Source organism: Etheostoma cragini, chromosome 2 (genome assembly GCF_013103735.1).
Source record: "Etheostoma cragini isolate CJK2018 chromosome 2, CSU_Ecrag_1.0, whole genome shotgun sequence".
Classification (NCBI taxonomy): domain Eukaryota; kingdom Metazoa; phylum Chordata; class Actinopteri; order Perciformes; family Percidae; genus Etheostoma; species Etheostoma cragini.
Window position 1 is genome coordinate 5,495,230 of NC_048408.1, and position 15,748 is coordinate 5,510,977.

At 42.5% G+C, this 15,748-nt stretch overlaps 1 long non-coding RNA gene across 1 annotated transcript in view; it reads right to left on the bottom strand.

Annotated features, from left to right (window-relative positions):
- Positions 1 to 689: 689 nt before the first annotated feature.
- LOC117960194 overlaps positions 690 to 15,748 on the bottom strand; it is a 19,430-nt gene continuing 4,371 nt past the window's right edge. The window contains exons 2-3 of the long non-coding RNA XR_004660090.1: positions 7,917 to 7,927; positions 690 to 901 (exon numbers count right to left, since the gene is read on the bottom strand). This is a non-coding gene — a long non-coding RNA (uncharacterized LOC117960194). The remainder of the gene's footprint in view (positions 902 to 7,916; positions 7,928 to 15,748) is intronic.

Consider the following 15,748-nt stretch of genomic DNA (forward strand, 5'->3'; position numbering starts at 1 on the left):
AAAGGGTAAACCATTTAACGTTGAATTCCAAACAGAAAAAAAAAAAGTAAAAAATCTGGGAGCTGAGAGAAAAATGATCATGCCATAATTAGGGATGTCCCGATCCCGATCTCGAGATCGGATCGGCCCGATCTTTTCCTATTTTCCCGTGATCGGAGATCGGCTACATTACCTGACTAGTCGCGCCAATCTTTACGGCAACTGCCGCAAAGTACCCGCTAGTTACGGTTGACGGTAGTTGAGCAATACAAACCTCCGCGGCGGTGCAAAGCAAGCATGTCAGAAGTGTGGAAGTAAGTAAAGACTGTCCTAGAGCATTATGGTTATTATAACTAAGTATTCAGGTTTGGTTGTTTAGTTCTTTTCAGGACTACGTACGTATTTGTTCATGACTGAAGAATGGTCTTGTTGATTTTGATCATGTTTCAGTGATCATGCTAATTTTAAGTTGCAGTTCCAAAGTTTTAAATAAATTTGAGTGAATTCGGTTTACATTTTAAGTTGGATTGAGATGTTTCACATTAATTTACTGAATTATGACCAGTGATGTAGTGGAGGCTAAATGCACGAAACGCTGTTTATGCACCTCTCAAAATTCTGAAATGGCGTTTCCCCACCTCCAAAGTGTGTTTATCCACCTCTGAATAGCCTATCGTCCCAAAGCCATTCTAAATTAAGCTTGTGTTTTAGTTTCGTATTGTTCATTATTAGTTTCATAGGTTGATAAACCTAAGACGAAGTCAATCATATTGCGCTGCATTACTGTCAGTGTTGACCAATCTCTTGCGGTGTTTGGGGTATAGTGCCCCCAACTTCGCCTTTCAGGCAGCACTAGGATTGGGCAATGGTTTGGTGCCTTGAAGTCACGGTCGCAGCGCTGCCTTGAAGTCTACGTTGGGGGCTTAGAACATGAAGAATATCGCGGGTACGGTAAACGTTTCTATGGTAACAGCACATTGTACCAATCAGAAACGTCGCTGTTACGCTTAGGATCGTAGGTAATGTAGGTTTTCTACGTAAGATAGTGGATATTTGTTTTTCTTATAATGTTACAAGGTTGATATCATACAGACTTCTAGCTTCATCAGGAGCAGAAACTGGGTCAGTCTACTTCGGATGGTTTATACATTATGGTTGATAATCTAAACTCACGTGGAGAAAATCAATGGGGGTTTTATATAAACTGTAATCACCAACTATTTTGATAATTGATTAGTTGGTTTGAGTAATTTTTTTAAGACAACAGTAAAAAGGTTTTTGATTCCAGACTGTTAAATGTGAATCATTTACACATATTCTTGTTGTCTCTGTTTTGTCATTTAGTAAACTTTATAGATTTCAACCATATAATTCCTTCTTGAGTCTTTTTAACAAGAACATTGATCAATGTATGAATTGAAAACTGTTGCCTATAGCAATGTCATCAGGATCCACCGGTAGGCCGTGGCCCACCTTATCACAGAATTTATAGTTTACCCACCTCTTTTTTTACACCACTGATTGTGACTATTTGTCAATCTGTTTACACCATATTTAAGATGAGCAAGTGCATTTTATATTTGCTCAGTGGTCAGTGCACTTTATTTTTATTGACTTTATGGCAGCCTATGTTAAGCACTTATAAGCTAAAAGTGGATTTTGGATAGCACTTTCTTTTTTATAATACTGTACCAAGTCAGTGTTTTTATTTTTATTTTTGTCTAAATATTAAATTGAAGCTGATCTTTAATTCTGGGTAAGATGTTTCATTTCATTCGGATTTACATTAATAATAGTTATGCTGTTTGATAAAATATTAGTCTAATTAAAAGTTGTGTTACTTGCTCAAAATATATTTGAGTTTGATCAGTTTCAATGCTAAAGGCAAAATATCGGATCGGGACTCGAAATCGGATCGGATTTGAGGTTTAAAGATCGGATAAGGATCGGAGGCCTAAAATGCTGATCGGGACATCCCTAGCCATAATGCATTTTGACTAGTAGCAAGCAGATCGTTTTTTTCTTTCCAACTTGAGCACGAGCTCCCGGGATTTGAATCGTCCCATCCACCACCCTTATTTTGCACTGGGTGCATCTTGTCCTGCGTTCCCGACGTGCTGCAGAGACGGTGAGCAATAAACCATTCAAATCAATGCTAGATATTTGAAACATCACGGTGGGTCCCACAAGTGTACAGCTGTCTGCTCATCTAAGGAGACGCACCAGGTCTACTATCACCTGAGCCGCGGGGCGTTCGGACAGCCGGGTGGGAAATAAAACAGCAAGAGCATCCAGTGAATTTACCAAAAGACACCGCCAAATAGCGTAAATGTGTCCTTTACACCAAGGACAACGAGAGATTTATCTTGGAGGGTGAAAAACATAATACAACATCACAGTTCTTTGATTTAACAGGACAACACCACAAAAGAGTGGACTATTCAAGTACTTGAAGAGACAATAAAATCTGCGAGTCTAGTAGGCAGACGCTCTGATTCTGAGACGCTCCCCTTGTGGTGTGGCGCTTGGTGGAGGACGGAACAAAACCGGACGTGCTCAGTGTAAAATCAGTGTAAGAGGAGCGGAGAGGAGCTTGGGGCCGCTTCAAAGATGCGCTGCGCACCGACTGGTGGAACAAAAAGCATCGTCTTGATTGGCGGCTTTTGCTGAAGACTTAGACTTAGACTTGTCTTTAGTAATCCTTTTGGAAGGACTCCCGCAAGGAAATTGAAATTGCGTTTCAAAAAATCGGTTTTAGCAAGAATACAGTATAGAAGACATTGCAAAAATCCCAATAACCGTAATAATAATAATAATGACAATGAGAACCTTTGGCTGTAAAAAGACCTAAAAAGACATTAACCATAAATTGACAGTGTCAGTGTTGGGTTGCCGCAGGAGCAAGGCACACAAGTAGCCTGGTGGAATTGAACACTTACACAGATTTAGCCCAGATGGATGTTTGCACTTCTAATTGTGGGCCATAAAATAAAAAGCAAGTTGTGCAGCTAAGAATCCGAAACACTTCAGCAGTGATGAGATCTGAGTCATCTAAGAGAAATTTGGTTTTCTATTCTCTTACCTCGGTCTTGCATGACGATGAGATGCTCAGAGCCTTTTGTTTCAGATTTTACCCAAATGTTTTTGTTTTGATCCTGCATGTATGCTCCAGACCCCCCCCCCCCCCCCCCCCCCCCCCCCCCCCCCCCCCCCCCCCCCCCCCCCCCCCGCCCCCCATCCTGGCCCACCCACCATATGCAAATAAAAAATCTGTGGGGACAGTGTCTTCAAACAGAGCATTTCCCTCTACACTGCGGTGAAGCACAAATTGAAACATTGACTTAAAAAGCAATTCCTCAGTAATAGGTCTTTACAAGGACAATTACAAAGAGAAAATGTCAAACTCGACTTGCGACCCTTCCAGAAAGCAATGTTACACCGCACGACACTTAAATAATGACTGTTATTGAATGACGGTTATTTGGGATGATCAACACCCTGACACCTTTGCCATTCTCAGGAACGAGGTGCAATGCAGAAACAATAAACACGTATTATGGAACAAATGTCGCTCATTAATAGTATAATTAACGGTGTTTTATAGAAAAACAATCTTAAGAATGATACTATCTAATAATAGCTTCCATGTGTTCAAAGGTAGGCAGACTGGACAGCTCCCAGTGCTGAAATGATGTGGATATATGATGATTAATAAAAACCACTATGTTAAATTGAACCATAACCTAATTGAAACATTTTAACTCAATTTAAGTCCTGTAATTACATTCATTTTAAAGAGCAAACACTTTATTTCAAAAGTGAGAGAAGCTTAGCACAGCCCAGGCAAGAAGAATTCAAACACCAACCAGCTTCATGGATCTCTTTTTTTATTGTATTCGGTACTTAATTGCAAAATTAATCCCCACAAATGAAAGAATTCAATATGTTTGTCCTTGTCTCTTCTGCGATGAGAGATGGGCTTTATTAACTTTCACTTTAAGCTAAATGGAACATTTGTGCACTCTGTGGTGACCTCGAAAATGCCGACAATGGAGTTAAAAAAGCAGTGTCAAAAACATGTCATTTCAGATTGTGGTTGTTTGGTGGAAAAGCAGTGAGACACCAAAGACACAAGTAAACATTGGCATTGGCTCTTTTTGTATTTTGTGCATTTTTATGTACTTATGATCTGCTTCCTCAGAGCCATCACTGTCCTTTTTAGGGACATTTCTTCTTCAGGCTCTAGCAACAGGAGGGGCCATTTCAAAGAAGAAGGCTTCTCAAGATGAGACAATGTGATGGGGCGCGGCTTTGACCCACTGAGACATCTGAGATGACACAGTTTACAAGACACCCTGCTGCGTCGAGGCAGAAAAGTACATACAGTATTGTGAAAAGTTGTGGGATTCTTTCTTTATTTCTTTTCCTCACTTGTCACCCTTATCTCTATTTTAACACCCCTCTACCTCGCTCCCTTTTTTCATCTTCTGCCCAGCTCTTTGTGTCTCTAACTCTTACTTGGTATCTTTCACCTCAAATGGTGCAGAGACAGACTCACAGTTCCCTTCATCGACTCAGCTCTCCAACAGAAAAGACAGTTATGTGCCCTCACAGCACACCGTTATGGAAGCACGCTTGCGTGTGTCACGCACACACATACACACTCATAAACAAGCACACATGCATGAACACAGTTTGAAACACAGAAATGTGCTCTGCTGTGTGAAAAGCATAAATGACCAGTAGTGAGCTACACAGTAACTTATGTCACACACATGCATGGATTCACCACACACACACACACACACATGCACACACAGATTAGTCATATATATGGGCTACCAAATGGACTACCAAGTGCTGCTTCACCTCCCATAAAGCTGCCAGAAACCCTCTAGGCCTCTGACAGTTGACTGATAGGTGTTATAACAAGGCAGGTGTGCATTCGTCCGTGCGTGCTTGCGTGCGTGCGTGCGTGTGCATGCACTGAGGTGTACAAACAGCTCATACTGACAGTGGTGGATATAAAGAAATAGAAATGTCCTGTACTGCACTTATCTTGACCAAAATGACCAAAACAGGAACGATAGGTGGTGGTCACGGACATGTGTCATGAAGACTGCTTTGGCTGTTACTTACTCCTGACTCTAATTAAGATGTCTCTTCAGACCAAATCCCTCTCAGAGGGAAATGACTTTGTGTCTGTGTCTGTTTCTGTCTCTGTGGATAAAACGTTGCTTTTTCTACACTAAATTAATATTTGCTCAGTCCACATATACTAAGATGTTGAAACTGGGCATCAGGAGTTCACACCCATTCAGTCACAAGAGCATACTGAGGCCTGGCAGTATGTCTTAGCGTTCCAAATCCCAAAGATGGTAATTTGGGAGCCAATGGCTATCGCTATTCTTTCTGGAGAGATTATGGCTCGATGCAAAAAAAGTCCAATGTTAGAAATACAATGTAATTTACGGCCAATGAGCCACTATTGATGAAAATATGAATGCATGTACATCCTTAATGCAAGGTGTGTCAAACTATAAAATATAAATGAAAGTAAATTCATCCGTTTATTTTAATCATGGCTTATTACACAATGGATTCAGTTGGAGCGAGGTGGAGGAAGTACAACTAGGATGTAGCTGACAACGGTCAACAATGTTACAGGAATAAAGCTGCCTCCAGCGTGACCTGTCCGTAGGTGAAGTCCTACGCCACCATCTGCCAGAACGGTGGTACTTATGCCTAATGTAACAGCATACAAAGGGCATGTGTCTGTGAAATTATTTTGTAATATTGACGACAAAAAGAAACTGAGATATGTACTGTCGTTTTACATGCTTTTAAAGAATCCAAAAGGCCCATTTAGACATCCACTTTTAACTTCATTAGCCCACCAGGAATGGAACAAATGCTCCCTCAAATTCGTATTCTCTCTCCGTTGCAGACATTTTAAATAGGTACACTTGTTCTTACTGCCACCCACTCTCTCTTTGTTACTGCCTCTCACACACACACACACACACTCAAACGTAGATAGGCACACACTTTCGACGGCCCACAGCGGTTGCAGTGCTCCCCCGGTGTGGACAGCTCCATCCATTGTGTGTGAATAATGTCCAAGGTCAGTGTGTACTCAGAGGGGTGATCATAAAAACCATACTGCTGCTAACCACAGGCCCAACCACTGAATTAGACGGATGCTGGGCCAGACAGGAGAAAAGAAAAAGCAGCAAAAGGAGGCGGTCGGTGGCGGGCGGTGAGAGAAAGAGGCGGTAAGGGCAGAGGAGATGGTAGTGGTGGAGGGAGGGGAAGTAAAAAATGAACACAGGGGAACAGGTGAGAAGGGGTGCAGAGGGAAGAGGGAGAAAAAGAGAGAGTGGTTGAGACAGAGTGAGGTATGAAGAAGTGAATTCCACAGCTGTTGCTCAATCAGATCAGAGAGCGAGGGAGAGTAGAGCTTCACACTTCCTTTGTCACTCCTAATTTGACTCTTGGCTGGCAATTGTGTGTGTCAGTTTCTGTCACATCTGGGGACAAACTCTGGACTTCACACCAGTCAACTGGGGGTGGCTTGTCAAACCAGGGACGCGTTCTGTGTCCCAAATTTGATTTCACTGCACTTTCACTCAGTACAATTTAAGACAGTTTCTTATTTAATTGGGGTTACAGTTAAGGTCAGGCTAAGCCCTGTGGGGATGAATGGAAGTCAGAGCAATGTTTGCTAAACTATGTGTGTGTGTGTGTGTGTGTGTGTGTGTGTGTGTGTGTGTGTGTGTGTGTGTGTGTGTGTGTGTGTGTGTGTGTGTATGTGTGGTGGACACTAATGAAAATTCATCCGAAAACACTGCTAACCTTAACCCTCATGTCAAACTGAGTTCCGTCCACATTAGCCTTTTTATTTCACCTTTTTAAAAGTAAAACACTAAAACAACATTAAAGCTGTTAAATCTCTTCCTGTTGCTCTTCTTTCCTTTAGGGTACAACTACATATTGCATCACAGCCATCAACTAATAAAGAATGGTGGTCAAATGGACCGGTCAATCCAATTGCTCAAGGCAGGTTAAAGCTCTGATTTTTAGCTAGCTTTGTTTCTGTTGCCAGGCAACTGCGTGAGTGTACAACAGGCTAGACTTGCGTTTCCGTACCTATCTCCACAGCTATCCCACGTGCAAGTTGGTGTATTTGGTCGTGTTGTGTGTATTTGCAGCGCGTTTGCTGAATGCTGCGCAAGGGTCAAATTACTGAAGATGTTTTCTTGATATTTCTTGTTTTTTGTCTATTTGCGGGTGCTTTCTTAAGTTGCAGGGCGTTTGCCCGTGTTGGCCCCCGTACCATCTCTAAACTCTGCAGTTTGTCCCATCTCTAAAGAGCTTTACAGTGGCTTTCGGCTCATTTCTGCCAACAACTTGACCGAACCTTACTGATCTAATAGCATCGTTTTTGGCTGCAACACCAAACGGGTGACAGTTAGCAACTATCTGGAGCGGTAAGCAACAGGAGCTGTTTGACCATCTGTGTTGTGGTCTGCTGCTTTCCCCCCATCCCGTGTGTGTTGTTGCTCCCTTTCCTCTGTGTGTCTGTCTCGTCTGTCTTTGTATGAGGGGGCGTGTCCAGAGGAACTAGGTCAAGAGGCGTGGCCACTCATCCGTCACCTGCACAGCTGATTCCCATCTCATCATTCACCTCTACAGCCTTTATATCATACACCTTCGTGGGAACTAGGCTCTGTAGTTTGATATTTCTGTCTTTCTTTTTGGATTCTTAATTGAACCTTGGTCTCCTTGCAGATTCCAATGTTCCTGATTGTTCCTGTTTATCGCTGAGCTGCTGTTCAGTCCCACTCCGACCTGCCCTCTGCTTCGCCCGGATTTCACAGTGAATCAACCGTTGCTGCAGTCGTCGCCCTCGCTGGATATACCGTACATCTACGAACATTAAAACAACCTGAACTGAGTTCTGACTCCTGTGTTGTATCTCTGAGTTCTCGGTACCTCTAAGATCATAACAATCTGCCAAAAAAATAAAGGTTTAAGGAATGTTGTTGTTGAACAAGACTTACCTCGTACATGAGTCTGTCACAAGGTGTGCAGCTGCACCTCCAATGTACATATTACACTCAGGCCCTTTTTTACAAACTGCAGGTTACCAACTTTGTGTTTGCCTTTACAAACGATTCCATACTGAGTAAATTGTTTTGAAGGGTTGCATACTGTCTTGTTTATGAGCCCACACGGCAGCAGCATAATTCATTGGTAAACCATGTTTTGTGCATGATATTTGCATGAAAAAGGGAACTGGGTGAAGATAATCAGAAATCAATAGAGATTTTTGAGAAACGTTATGCCACCCTTAGGTTGTCATATAGCCTGAACTACATGCAATCACCAACAGCTGTATTACGTGATGTGATTATGCTACATCAGCATTCAAAATGACAGTTAAAGTTGAAGGTGGGAAAATATGATTTATTTCAGTGGTGTAGACTCCATATCAAGCTGTTTAATTCTCATTATTTGACTCTGTGAAGAGTAGATCAAGACGGCCCTAGTGTCTCTAACCTCCCCCTGTCTTCCTCTGTCTCTAAAGAATTGATTAGGTCATATCTATCATTTAGCACCCATGAGGCAACTCACTGTCCCCACTGGAAAGGGAACTGTTCCTGTCTGCTGGGCCAGACTGACTAAGAACGAAGGAAATGCATATCCCAGGAAAGTTGAACAGATTTGGCACCACCATGATGAAAGACCTTTACCCGTGACCTGGAGTAAACCTGACCATTCAGAGGTGGGACTTGATCTTGAGAAAACATCTGGAGAAAGGGAAAGATTTATTTTAAGGAACCACCCTCAACTTCTTTGGGAGTCATTTGGGCCGTGGTGATGATTTCAGGACTGATTTCATGTGAGTCCATCAGGGAGAGCATGGATCCAGTCCACTGTCAGCTGCAGTGGTGTTTGGGGTTTTATTGTCTTTGTCTCATCTTTCTTAATTCTTAATTAAACTCCAGCCTCTCTCCTTCCTCATCAAATCAAAGAACAAGTTCTAACATGAGCCTAAACATTTATTCCTGTCCGAGCTGATGTACCGTCACCTGTTGGGACACTGTTGTTGTCCGCACCGTCTCTGGTTCTGGTTCTGACCACGGGAGCATAGACGGCACAGCACCTCGCTTCAACTTAGTGTGATAAATCCTGAAAATAATGTCCAACTGTCTCTGCAGTCACCTCAACCACTGAATACGGCAACAGGAATTAACGCTTGCGGCTTCTTTTTCCTGTGAAGAAATGTTCCACCGAGTTAGTGAATTCTTAAAAAAACACCACTTAATGTTGTGGTAAAATGTTTTGTAACTCACGTTACTGAGATTGTAACAATTATAATATTACCGACATTGAATTAGTAATGCCTTATATCACTGCGTTACAGCAAAAAGGAATACATTACTGCGGAATTACATTGCGTTACTTTTGATATGCGTTACTCCCAACACTGGTAAAGAAAGTGGACTGCAGAGTGTTTCTGAAACGCTGTGATTCGGTAAAACAGCCTCTTAGTGTGGATAGAAGGATTCTTTCCTAAATGTACCTGCGTCAGTTTGGACGAGGCCTTGAAAAGGAAGTGTGCATGTGTGTGTGCGCATGTGAATCTCATCCCATAATGTTTAACTTACTTCAAAATAGGGAGTAACATTTTGCATGTGCATCTATTTTGCATGTAGTTGGTGCATAGTGTTTACTCTTTGGTTGGATTCTGAAATTGCAGTTTAATGTCACTTTGGTTTGTCTACACTAAAAGTGAGAGTGATAGAGTGTGTGTGTGTGTGTTTTCGTGTGCGTGTGTGATGTGTGTGCATGTGTGTGCTCCACTTCCCTTTGGTTCCCCATGCACCTAGGTAATTAGTGTGTTCTTGGTAATGTAGTCTAATGGCTTCACAGGAACACTCTGAAATGCTGATGAACATCTGTTTGGCACAAAACTCTGCTCACACTCTTTGTCTCTGCCTCTCTCTCTTTCTCCCATTCCCTGACAGAAACGTACACTTCACGCTGCCTGCCGTCCAATCAACAGTGTGTGTGAGCGTGTGTGTTTGAGTCTAAGTAAAGCATGTAAATGTTACGAAGCTGAGAGAATGAGTCCAGCCGGAAAAAGGGCAAACACCTGCATACCATTCTGCTTCACATAGTGGCTTTAATTAGCATGTTGTACAGTTCTGTGGCTCAAACACACACAATTCTTCCAGTTTTTCATCTCTGCAGTGAAGATGAAGACAGCCAGTCAGAGTAGAAACAAACACACACATACACTCACACACAAACACACACACACCAAACCGACCAGCTGAATTCATAACAGGTCAATGACAACATGGAGTACCATTTACATGACAGCAGGTGGCTTGTGAATGTGTGTGTGTGTTTCTGTGTGTGTGTGTTGATCCTTGTTAGAGCTGTACAGTTTGCTACCCCTACCAAGGTCAGAGAATGTTTCAGTGCACCCTGGGAGAAGGAGCGACCTGTGTTTGTGCGCGTGTGTGTGTGTGTGTGTGTGTGTGTGCGCACCCTCCCCAGCTGGCAGAGACCCAGCCTGCTGTCAGTGTTGCCCCTTCTCCTGGGGAAAGATCTTCTGACTGGCTAAAAACTAAGAAGTGAATCTGACTCCTCATTCTCTCTCTCTCTCTCTCTCTCTCTGTCTCCCTCTCTCTTTCTCTGTCTCTTTCTCTCTCTCTCTCTCTCTCTCTCTCTCTCTTGTCTCTCCTCCTCCTCTCTGTCTTGTCTCCATCACTCTCCCTTCTTGTCCTCCTGTCATTCTCTCAAATGTCAGAGGGAAAACGAGTGAAAAGTGTGTGTCTGTGTGTGTGTGTGTGTGTGTGTGTGTGTGTGTGTGTGTGCACCTAAGCAGTGGTTGAATGTAACTAAGTACATTTACTCAAGTACTGTACTGTACTTTTTCTTCTTCTTTTATTGCTACTTTCTACTTCTATCTTTCTACATCTAAGAGGGATATTTTTTTTAACTTTTACTACATTCATCTGAAAGCTTTAGTTACTAAATACTTTACATATGGTCTAGTGTATAAAACATGCAGTAACGGATCTGAATACTTCTTCCAACTCTGTATGTAAGTATGTTTGCATTTCCGTGCCATCAGCCATCGTCATCCATCCAACAGTTTGCACGCTGCATGTGACGTGAGGCGCTTTGTCAATGGTGCCAATGCATACGTTTTACTATGACACTGCAAGACATTCATTCATTTTCCTTTCTCACTCTTGGACTACAGGGTGGACAGATCAATGGACGATGGGATGGAGTGATGAAGGGGAAGAGAGATGCCAAGAGATGGAACCATGTGACGGCGGCGGCGCAAACAAGCTGCCTAATTGGGCACAGGAGGCCTCACAAGTTTGGTAGCAGAACACCTCAAAAACACTTTTCTGAGATAAACACGTCCAGGAGAGGCACATTACAGGGGTTCGGATAATTACATGCAATTGTGAACACTTACACACACACAAACACAGACACACACTCACACACATTACACCTATTTACAAACGCAAAGCAGAGATTTGATGGAGGCATACATTTGAATATAATGAATTCCGTGAGAAAGACACACAACAGCACACACAGGCCTTTTAACAAAGTGTAAAGACAGTACAATGCAGGGAGATGGAGGGTTTGTGTCTTCCAATGACACATGCACACACACACATAGGGACACACACAGGCTTAATATAATAGGAGTCCCTCAGATCTCAAAGCAGTTGCATTATTTAATAGCAGGACTAGGATAGCCTCCAGAGTGTGTGTGTGTGTGTGTGTGTGTGTGTGTGTGTGTGTGTGTGTGTGTGTGTGTGTGTGTGTGTGTGTGTGTGTGTGTGTGTGTGTTCGTGTCTGGCTCTACTTTTACAGCTATAAATACACCTGCATCAAAGACTCTCCCTGTTCTCTCTCTGTTCTCCTCTGTCTCTCTTCTTCATCTCTCTCCATCTGCAATGGAACTTGTTGCGCTTCACAGTGATTCATCTACCATTTGAAATATATACCCCACTTCCATCTTAATGGCACCTGGCATGAAAGCAAAACTCAGTATTACAGGATATTACAGGAAGGGAGAAGCCTGGTGTCACTGCCTGCTGTTTTTTTCTTATTCAAAAACAATTTATTCAAAGTGAATAGTATGGCATCCACACACAAGGAGATGTATGACTACACCTCGGTCTCCTGTAAAATGGGTTGTTATCTTGGCATCGCATACAATCAAGTGGCTTTAAGAGGCAATAACATATATGTCATGTTCCTGTCGCACCTACAGTGTGTAACATCACTGCCTTAGTTGCACTCATAATGCCCAGTCTGTGTGTATGTGGACAGTAGATCCTGATAGGCTTACACTATCTGTTCTGCTGTTGTGACAAACCCATCTGAACGAGCTGCACTCCACTTGACTCTACCGTGAACTCACCTGTTCTGTCAAGCCATGAAGTTGAACGTAATTATGTTCATCAAAAGGCTGCGAAAAACAGAAAAACTGATTTGTGTGAACACTGAAGGTGTTTGTGAAACACTCAGCTTGAAACTGGAGATGGTTTCCTCTTCCAGAGAACCGCAGAGGAGGGTCCGGCAGCTGACAGTAGATTGTCAGCGCTTTGTCTGCTCCAAAAACTGAAGAAACGCTGTGTGCGCACAGCAGGTACAGCCAATTAAACCACACGTTCCGCTGCATAGAATAGAAATTACCAAAGAAAAGACAACACCATGAAACAAAATACAATGACATTTCATAATGCCAGAGCATGTGTCATATCATTTCATAATATAACCATTTAATAACTCAAGGTCTTAATGGCTTTTTTTATTAAATAAAATGGTGAAATATCACTGAAATACATTCACAAACTGCAGGACAGTTGGCTTGGCACCTGATCATCTGTAATTTTCCAAACCTTACTAATAGTTGTATGATATACAACATGTTATTTTTAATATTATCTTGACTGAAATATAGCCTCGTATTTATCTTAAGTTTCCTTTTTAGAAAGTTGTCTACATCCATCGAGAACTTTCTTCATTCTCTACGGTTAATAGTAGATGTGTCTTAGTTATCCACAATCAGAAGAGAAATGGGAGTGAATGACAGTCAATGAACGAGAGAGAGACAGAGCGAGGGAGAGAGGAAGAGAGAGAGAGAAAATCGTTGATAAGTTCAAAAAAACTTCATCCTGGCACCTGGCCTCTGTAGAATACCGATTAGTAAATATTTCTCAGAGTACGTGAAAAATGTCAAACTGACAGAGAGAGAGAATGTCCAGTGGACTGAATCGATACACTATACACTTAAAAGCTATGAGGCAACATTAGATCAGCATTAGAGTCCAAGCTGCAATTACAGATCAAGGATTCAAATGGGACTTTGGCAATCTCACTAATAAGGCTTTTTGAAATTACCCAATCTTACATGTGAAAGAAAAGAAAAAAATGCTTTCACTCTCCTGTAGGCCATGGATGGCATTTTCTGTTCAATTCATCTTCAGTTTAGTTCAGTAAAACTTCATCACACGGGAGGCAATTAAAATGATGGCAGGCAGTGTACTTTACACGGACCGAGTGGGACTGTACACACTATCAACTTGTCACTGGACAGTGAAAATGTTCCTGGTGACTATAAGGAACTGTACGAATGTGCTGCCATTGATGAGAGTGCCGCTGGCGAAATGTGAAATAAAAAAAATGGAGAAAATGGACACAGAGACTGGCCATCAAAACACAAGCGTGCACTTCATTCTCCCTTCCATGACACAAATGGAATTGTTTTAATTTGGAGAAACTATTCCACCACAATGGAGGGGAGGCTTCTATCTGCTATCCATGGTCTTCCAGTCCTTATAACATTGTTTTGAGTGTTAAAGCAACACTAAAGAACTTTTCCCACTTCGGTCCCCATACAGGTTGGAAGTGGAATTATCCGTTGCATTACATTATGCAAAAAAAATGGATCTGTAGTTTGAATGAGACAATACAATCGAAGTGGGAAAAGTGCTTTTGTGTTGCTTTCAGGGGGGATTAAGGAGGAAACATGTAGGCTACTCATGCAAAGCCACAGCACAGAATTGTTTCACTTATAGGTTTTTCTATGTTGTAAACTAAAGATTGTGATGAAAATCTTTATTTATACCCTTATTCAATCCTTATACATTATTTTGTTGAATTGCATGAATGAGTACAAAAGACACAGAATGGCCCCTGTATTAGAACTAAAACTATTTTTGTCTAGTAGATATAGCTTTACATGCTTTGATGTAAAAAAAACAAATAAACTGTGTTTCTCATACTGCCCAATGCTGACCTCTGCCTCAAATGCTCTCTCTGAGCTGTTGGCTCACCTTTTAGAAAAGCCCATTCTGGTCTGATTGGTCAGCTAGACCACTCTGTTGTGATTGGTCAACCAAATTCAATATCAAGATGCTGATTAGACAGCATCATTATTGCACAGGTGTGCCTTAGGCTGGCCACAATGAAAGGCAGTTCTAAAATGTGTAGTTTTATCAAATAGCACAATGCCACACAGATGTCAAGTTTTGATGGAGTGTGCAATTGGCATGCTGACTGCAGGAATGTCCACCAGAGCTGTTTCCCGTGAATTGAATGTTCATTTCTCTACCATAAGCTGTCTCCAGCATCTTCACCTCCGAGATCATCTGAGACCAGCCACCCGGACAGCTGCTGCAACAATCTGTTTGCATAACCTCAGAATGTCTGCACAAACTGTCAGAAACCGTCTCAGGGAAGCTCATCTGCATGCTCATTATCCTCTTCGGGGTCTCAACCTGTCTGCAGTTAGTCTTCGTCGACTTCAGTGGCCAAATGCTCACATTCAGTGGCGTCTGGCACTTTGGAGAGGCGTTCTCTTCACAGATGAATGCCAGTTTACACTGTAAAGGGCAGATGGCGTTGTGTGGCTGAGCGGTTTGCGGATGTCCACGTTGTGGATTGAGTGGCCCGTGGTGGCAGGGGGTTATGGTATGTCACCCATTGAGCATGTTTGGGATGCTCTGGATCGACGTGTACAACAGCGTGGTCCAGGTCCTGCCAATATCCAGCAACTTTGGACAGCCATTGAAGAGTGGACCAACATTCCACAGGCCACAATCAACAAGAGGAGAATGAGGAGATGTGTTGCACAGATACTAACTGGTTTTCAGACCCCCCTCCCCCCCCCCCAAGACCCCCTCAATACAGTTAAACTGTACATTTGTTTCAGCTGCGTGGCGTGTCCGTTTTTAGTTTGGCTCCCATGTCAGCAGGTTAGAGCTCACACACTGCCTGCGTGACACGGACATCTCGAGCTTGGAAGCCTTTCAAGTCCAAGTCTCTAGGTTTTGACATCAATGCAGATATATATAGATATACATATACAGATATACAGTATATATAGCATCTGTCATGCAGAACAACATTTTCTGTAAACTATTTTGCCGTGGATACTGCCAGTGTTGTCATGCTTTAACCAGATCAGCAGCCTTTGTATATATGTTTAACAACTGTCCCCAAATGTTGAACGAGGGTGATCCAACACCTCCCTGTGCGTCACCTAGCAGCAGCAGCGCCGCGTCAGAGACATTTCTGGTGTGAAGGACATAGAAAAATCCCCGCAGCTGTCAAGCAACAGAAACGCTACACTCATGTGTTATATTTCGTATAGGCTTCGCCCTCTAAGGGCTACGCTATTGGGTTTATCCCTTCGCGCATGCGCAGTCGTGAA